The 8640-nt window shown below is 37.8% G+C and overlaps 1 protein-coding gene across 3 annotated transcripts in view; it reads left to right on the top strand.

Moving 5' to 3' along the window:
* Positions 1–1096: 1096 nt before the first annotated feature.
* The window catches only part of fam49a (family with sequence similarity 49 member A), a 31279-nt gene continuing 23735 nt past the window's right edge, over positions 1097–8640 (top strand). For 2 of the 3 annotated variants that reach the window (XM_058612911.1, XM_058612910.1), the window contains exon 1: positions 1097–1274. The gene's annotated coding sequence lies outside the window, so the exon portion shown is untranslated. The remainder of the gene's footprint in view (positions 1275–8640) is intronic. The other variant, XM_058612912.1, reaches the window with a different exon arrangement.

Genomic DNA, 8640 nt, shown 5'->3' with positions numbered 1-8640 from the left:
TATATTAAAATTGAACTAAAATTAAAGTTACATTATGCATTAGATAAATAAATAGATAGATACTTTGTATACTTTATTGATCCTTCACAGGATATTACAGAGGTTACAGGAGTTCATTCAGATCGGACCACACACAACCACACATAACATAAAACTGCATCGGTCAAAGCCACAACACTCCAAATTATGATTAGAATTAAATTAGGACTACAATTGTCTGAGAATTAAGATACTAAAAATACACTGATAAAAACAACAATGATTAAAAAAAAATACTATGTAGTTTATTAAATCATTACATATAGCATTTATGTGAGGGGAGCATGAGCTAATGTCAAACAGTATCTTATTAACTGATAATGAATTACTTTTAAAAGCTAAATTATCTTTCTGCCCTCGGTTTCATAGTATTCTTTGATTTCCAACTCTGTAAAATGGCTGTAAGCATTATTATTATTATCGTTGTTATTATTATTATTAGCAGTAGTAGTAGAAGTCGTAGTATTAGTATTAGTATTATTAGTGTTATTATTATTAAACTGTGGGTTTTTTTGCAATGTCACATGTTTAGATTGCTTGGTTGGTCTGACCCACAGTCAAAAAGAGCTATTCACTTTTGCAATCAAATGACAGAAAAAGAAAAGTTAATTAAAATAGATAAGTTAATACATTAGTAGATATTGAAAATGTAAGTTATTAACAAGATTTAATATCATAGTATACCTGCTTTACACGTGGCCAACTGATGTACAGTATTAAATGTAAGTCGCAGAAATCCATACAGAAACTTAATTTTTCATGTTTTAAATGTAGTTACTGAATATTGAGTATTTTTAGTCATTGAGGAAAACTGCGACTCTCTTATAACTATGTTGTGCTCTGATCTTAATCGGAAATTCACACATTTCCAGCCTGAATTTAATTTTGAGGAGAATCATTATCAGAAACTACTGAACAATTACATAATCTGACGCATTACAAGTGCAACTTCAACTAATTCTATTGGGTTATTTTCGCATTGTCCCTAATTCCGACCAATTAAAATGTGAGTGGGCGTGGTCTGAAACTCGAGTCTTTATTTTCTCCGCTGGCAGAGTCAGGGAGGGGGAACCTCTGCGAGTGTTGTTGTCCGTGTATGTGTGTGTGAATGTGTATGCTGCTGCTGCTGCTGCTGCTGCTGGGGACAGACGCGCAGAGGGTCGGTGAAAGTCCTGCTCACGTCAACGCTCAGGTGCTTACTTCCTAGAAAACTACTGACAACGAGCAACGCACCGGTGAGTTTTTGGCGTTGGTGAACTTTTATTCGTCTTTCGTGGGGTCGTGAAGTTCCCCGTGTCGTGCCAAATTGTGTTCCCCCGTCAGTGAAAGCAGTGACTGTCAAACGAGTTCACATGGGAAGAGATGCCGGGGAGGAAAGCGCTAACGTGCTAGCTAGCAACAGCCGACTTTAAGCGCTGCAAATGAGTTCCGCGGTGGAGTTAAAGCGCTGTTCGTGAGTGTGAAGACTCTGACATCCAAAGCAAAGTTGTTTAGAGTTTTGTGTTGATGTAACCAGCTTTTTCCATGGTTTGCCTGGCAGCAGTGCTGGCTAACGGGCGGACTGGCTAACCAGCAAACTTAGCTTACAAGTAGCAGACAAGCAAAGAGTTCCAGCCACATTTTATTTGAATGTCCTCATGGTCAGCTCACTCAGTGATGTAGTCACTGCTTTGGTTTGATATTGAGTCGTTTGGACAAAATACATTACTGGAGATACATTCTTTAGGGTGCTGGTTAGTTTGAAGTTGTTATGACATTTTAATAACATCTTTTTTAACCTCAATCACCGTGTGCTCACAACTGTCCAAAGTCCAACAGTGAAGTACATGTACATCATCGACAAGCAGGTGGATGGATTGTATGGTGTGCCTTTTTAAAATGTTATATTACAGATTTCCATGATTCTTTCACATATCAACAATTTAATTCAGCTATACTGCATTTATGAGTCTAGCCATAATCCCGGTTTGTGATATGTATAATGTTATACTAACGTAATCCCAGGGGGGGATTAAGATACCTTGAACAACACATGATGAAGCAAGTTTTATATAGTGGATATTTGACTAGGTAAAACTGAATAGCGGATCTATACATAATCCATACCTTCCACAACTGTCCAATGAAAGCTATTGTAAAATTGCTTGCTATAGGTTTGAAGAATTTCAAACATCTCAACCCGTTGGACTGGTGGAAGTCAAAAGCCCAATATTCCAAGCTCAGTGAAATGTTTCTCTCAGACTGCTGTTGTAAATGCCAGACTCTAAGTGCCAGACACTTCAAGCAGGGTTGGGCAGTGATACAACTAGATAACGCTTCACCAAGTTTACCACAGTGTCAATTCCACTGTCGATACACCACTCTATCTTGCAAGGTCAACAATTGTTTGTTTTTATCCTGAATCCAGATCCTATAACATGATTGTTTTGTACATTGTGCAGATCCACTTTGAGATAAATGCTTTGGATGTTTAACCTCACATGTTTCAGTATTTAAGGTGCAAAAATCAGTCCAAAATGATCTTGATTTAGTGATAACTATCAGTATGAAATGATATGAAGGTTTATATGGTGATAGGAATCTTTTCTGGCCATATTGCCCAACCCTAACTTAAAGACATGGAAGGGTTGAGGTGTAAATGGTGGTACCGAACAGTTATTACATTGCAAGTATTGATTGTCTCTGAAATCAGCCATGAATAGACTTCAAGAATAAAATTAACCAGCCAATTTTCCAAAGTGAAGTTTGAGACATAAAATGAGTGGCACATCTGATGCTGCCAGCTGAGATACTAATTTCTGTTAGCTGTGAGAGGAATGTGTTTTATTGTGGCTCTTAGTGGACTGAAATGGCGCTCTTTTGTCGAAGAAGACATACAGCAACAGCTGCATCCCCTAACAACGGCGTGTGTGTGTGTGTGTGTGAGAGGGATTGAGTATGTGCATACATGTGTGTATGTGTTTTGTTTCAGTCAGTATGCCAGGCTGTAATTGCAGCATTTCTGGAATGCTGGTTGAATTCAGTGACTTACAACATACTGTGAACAATGGCTATTGTGGGTGAAACTTATCTCTCTTGGAATAAGTTAAAATGCTTTGCATGTGTTTTTGCATGGCCTAGCGTAGCTCTGTGTTGCAGTATTCACTTTTAGATGGTGGAAACAAGTTGGTGCACGCAGGGCTTTATATAGCCCCCAAAAGCAAGATACTAGGTCATGACTATGAACGGCAACATATAAAAAGAACCACGAATGATGTGGCATTTTGTTCACAACCATGTGCAATGCCTTTAATCCAAGTCTTTTTCTGTATGACTTAACCCAAAATACCCCTATATTTAGCACTATCACCCTCCCAATATATATTAAACATCTCAGTCAGTGTCAACTGCTCAATGTTTTCTTTAATATCCTAGAGATGTTCCAGCAAGCTCAGTTTGGCAACAATCACAATGATTCAACTGATGATTTAATTCTTAGTTATGTGCAGCTAATTTAAAAGGACTAATCAGCTCTTGTTGGGTTTTGTGTGCGTCTTGTGAACCGTGGAAAGGGTTCAGATGTTGTGCTGATGCTTTGTGGTACAGTTAATGGGAGAACACCAAAAAGAGCAGAATGCATGCCAGACTTAACAAATTAATCTTGGCAGAACTGAGAGCAGTGTGAGTTTGTTTGGCTGTTCTCACACCGTTTAGTGTTTGTGTGTAAAACAGAAAAACAGGATATGGCATCTCAAACGCTCTCGAACTGTGGCATTTCACTGTGGTTTTTACCTGCTGCTGCATTACAGGTTGCCTGAGGCGAGCACATGGGGAAAGCCTTTGTGTTGCAACACATAGGCTCTTTTGCACTTATTTAGCTCTGCTAGACTTTTACAACAAGGCCACTGCTGTAATGTCTGGAGAAAATATAATAAGTAAGGAATCCATGAAGATCAACCGTAGTAAACATGTGGGAGATGTTGTGTGTTAATATTTATATTGTGGTTTAAAGTTTAAGACCTACAACCCCTATCATAACCAAAACTGGCCTAATGATCAAAGCAATGCAGTATCCATATTTAAACTCAGTTAGCAAACTGCCAGTGACACGGCCTTCTGATGTGTGAAACATGATGACTTTAGCCATTATAGTCATATTACAAAGGGGCTACTATCTACTGAAATGTGCTACTTTAAAGTCTCAACAGACCGGATAGAGGTAATGTGATATTTGCAGTTTGGCTGTTCTCAAACTCTCAAAATGAGACTGCTAGCAGCAGTGATTTAAAAAATATTTTATTTTTTTAGTTCAGCTATCAATCACAAGTTGCTTCTTGACTCTGTATAAGAGCATCTGCCTCTAGTGCCGCTCAGTGCAACAGTGCTGAACAAGCACTGTGACGCCTTCTTAAATCATTATTTCACATGTTCCAGCTCAGTTGAGCGACTGTCTCATGTACATTTGATCTCACATTTGTTGATGCATGTCAGATTTTGGCATAACATTCTTCCTTCTGTGTTCATTCAACGGAATGAGAACATGACTGTTACGACAAGAGAAAATAAATAGAAAGTAAAAGCTGCATATACAATGTTGTCTCAGTATAAAAACATTATTTGAAGCAGATACTGCAAATGTTTCTGGCTTCATTTGTCCTTTCGTGTTTAAAAGTATCCTTTTCTTTAATGAAGCTGAACACTCTCATTACACGTGTTCAAGCCATTATTTCATTCAAACACAACAAACTGGCTAAGATGTCTCCCAGTTCCTCAGCTCCTGGCTCTTTGTGCTCGGCTCTCCTCCCGTTATCAACAGCTAATCATCCAGTGAACCATCAGCCAACGCTGACTCAACCAATGCTGCCATCTGTGCTGGAACAGAAAACACGGCAGACTTCTCACTGGCAGTAGTGCCTCATTTTCTCAGCCAACAGATTTTGTGAGTGTGTTTGTATGTATGCGTGTGACAGTGAATATAGTTAGAAATCTCCAGTGAAAGTGTGATAGTGATAACTACAAGAATACTACACTGACTAAGACTTGAGTCTGAAAAATGAAAAATATCTTTCTGTATATTACTTATATTGACAGAGTTGATTAATCTGGTAATAGCAACTAAACTGTACTATGTACATCCAAATGAACACAGAAACGTCTGCATGTTTCTATTATTTGACCATGTATTTATAGAAATGGTCTTACCACTTTCTCTGGTGGCACATTGGAGAATCCCACTTTGGTGCTGGTCATAACCGGCTTTGATTTTAAGTAAATAACAGACTGATGAAAGTACTTTAAACTTGAGTTTTAGCTCTACAAATCTGCCTCCCATTTCCACTGAAAAAGAAATTGATAATTATTAAATTTGAAGAAAATAGTACATTGCGATTTTAAACATTTTAATGGACAAAAAACAACTAACGCTAGCTAAAAACAGAAACATTTCACACATTTTAGTTAAAACTATCAAAAATTGCTTTGTAATACATAAATATTTTATTGAAAGTTGAACCTTCGCTACATTACACTTTATGAAATGTATATTGCAATGTATATTGTTAGTGAATTATTGCCTAGCCCGACCGTTAAGGCGAGGATATTGTGCTATGCCTGCAATTTCAAATAGAGATCTCGTATGTCACAAGCAAAGCCGGCTGTATTGTTGGACCAAATGGCTTTGTAATAAGTTATAATGTCTCATTCACAAAGACATTTTGACACATTCCATTCAGCTACTTCAGTTTCAGGCTCTTCACATTGTGCATGCTGGCTCACTTCTGCACTGTCATTACTTATTTGGACATATGAATAGAACACAGCCTTTGTTAAACAGCACCTGTCCTTTTCTTACAGTGACACATCAAAATGTCTGCTGTGAAAAATACCCTCAAATCAACATTATCATTGTAGCTGTTGTTCGGTACTCACTTACATGAGGAGATCTTTCCATCTCACAATTCTGGCAAATCTCTTAAAAGCTCAGTGTTCTAACATTTAAGCCACCATTGTATTGTATTCATCAGCAATAATTAATAATTATTATTCTCTTATATTATTTGACCCTGCTGTGTCACCCCGTCCTGTTTTCATTCTGCTCAGGAAAGGCATTATGTGTGTGCGTAGCCAGCTGCGGCTGTCACAGTCAAATAACATGTGGATTAAACTGTCCTCCAGGTTCCTGTTTTACCCCAAACTATGCGTCGTCTGCCTGTCGTTCTTATCTGTCTGTGAGCCTGTGAGAACAAGTGTGCGTCGAACTGCGCTGCCCTGTGACCCTGCACACTTCCCGCTCACGTTTCACTTTTTATACTCGCATCCTGTCAGCGGGACAACAGCTCTGTGTAAGTGTGTCTGCTGTGCACTTGATCACTAGCGTTGTGCTGAGGGTGTGCTTTTTATTGTCAGTTATGTTATCGCTATAATAGGGCTACAGCTTATGAGTATTTACATTATCGGGTAAACTGTTGATTATTTTCTGGTTGAATCAATTACTTTTGTGAAATATAAAGGTGAGAAATGTAAATCAGGGTTTCCTTAACCTCAAAATAATGATGTTTTGTCCATAAACCAAAGATATTAACGTAAGAAAATACTCACATTTATGTAGATGAAAGTAGAGAATTTGTTTTTAATAAAACAAAACAAAAATATGTTTGGTGAGTAATCTGTCCCAATAAATTAGCCTTCATTTTGTGTCTAACGTGGTTACCAAATTTTCATTTATTGTTGTTTTTAATTCACCCACTGGAAACAGTTTATTATCTTAGTTCTCAACCTTGCATTAGAATATACAGTAGTGGATATTTTTTTGTGTAATTTGGTAGTGCTCCATTACATTTCAAATTTATAACTATTACTAAAGAGAGAAAACATAATTGTCACTAATCCAAGTAAATAATAACAATTACTATTAAACTGAACTGAAGTGACGCAAATAGTCACAATCATAATATCTGTGAGAAAAGTAATGTAAAGTAGATCATTCCTCGAAATGTTCAGCCTTAGTTTCTTGTTTGTTTATGTAACAATTCTCCACAGGAATATTTAAAGGTTTGTGCCATGATAGGAAACAGATTTTTCTGGGTAACCAAGGGTGTTTCAAATCCTCCCACTTTAAAACCACATCGCCAATGTGTGTTAATACACAGAAATGTTTTTATGTGTTTTTTATGATTGCTGTTGTGATGAGAAATATTTGTCTTTCTGTTTTCCCCCTTTTTTTTTACAACTTTGGCTTTGGCCTCATTTGACCTTGGGAGCTTTTTATGCTGACTTATGCCTGATAAGTAACTGTAGTTATTGAAACCTGAGCAGCGACACACCAGGGTCATTTAAAATGCACGCCATTTGTCTTATCGATTTTGTACACCTACTACTTTCAACAAAGGGCTTCTTTGCTGTGGCACTTTATTTATGCACAAATGCCCCAGGCATGATTCTTTCTAGGCCACTGGAAACAATCAGAAAGCCTTGAAATATGTTTACGAAGCTTGATTTAAAGCCATGGCACTAAATTTAAATGTTACTCAAGATTGATTTATTCTGATCATTTCATGTTTCACATAACATGTTCCTTATGGTCCGTGAGTCGTGCTCTCTGGTTCGTGTAAAGACGTTACCTGTGAGTCACACAATGCTGCTGCTGCCAGATCAGCAAGTTATAAAGTATATTCAGTTGGACTGTAAAAAGAGCAAGATGCAGGAATATTCATCAGTATACTGAACTGAGAACTGAGTGAGCTGGCTGTACCCCGCTCTGCCATTCCACCTGTTTCTATTTATGCATTTTCTCAGCTGGCAGACGGGATGTTTTCCTTGTCTGACTGGCTTCTTGCAACCTAGCAGCCCGCTCACTGATCTCAGCAGGTGCAGGAATCCAGAGATTTATGGCTGTTAGTTATTCATGACAAGCAGGCTGTCCGTGAGAGTATAAATATTAGGATGTTTAACTTAAGAAGATCTTTGGTAAAGAGGTTGTATTAATGTTCAAAAAGCAGTGGAGGGACTAGAGCAGCTTGTTTGCTGAACCAAGATATAAGATACAACCTGTAAACACAAAGCAAAGGTAACAAAAGTGAAAGTGGTCTAAGACGGGAAAAAAAAAACAAGTATGACCTAATTATGTTGCGTGACTAACTGTGAGTGCACTTGGCTTTGGTTGACAGACTTGTCCAATGACAGAGACCAAAGGCCTGCATCGTCCACAAAGGTCAAGAATCGTCTGCTTGGTCATTCTTGGTGATGTGATCCTGCACTGATCTTTCACTGTAGAAACAGTACAAGGCTATAAATAGTTTGTTTTTATAAGAAAACCCCTGTGCCTTACCACCTGCATTTTACAACTTGTTTTCACAGAAATTAATGACTCTCTCTCTCTCCCTCCCTCTTAGCTGTGAACACCAAACATAAGTGGTTCTCTTTCTAGTTAGATAATGATCATTTATTTTAGCTTGAATATGCTACACAAAGGATTTTTCAAAAAAAGACTTTAGATAGACTATAGACAGAAGTCAATATGTTCAAGAGAGGGAGACAGAACAAACGTGAGATCTGTAATAAATCTGAACATTTTGATACTGTATTGGGACAAACGAGACCATTTCTTTAACCTGATGTGGAAGC

Source organism: Solea solea, chromosome 17, assembly GCF_958295425.1.
Source record: "Solea solea chromosome 17, fSolSol10.1, whole genome shotgun sequence".
NCBI lineage: Eukaryota > Metazoa > Chordata > Actinopteri > Pleuronectiformes > Soleidae > Solea > Solea solea.
The sequence above is the reverse complement of the archived record's forward strand: the minus strand, read 5'-3'. Positions and strand labels throughout refer to the sequence as shown.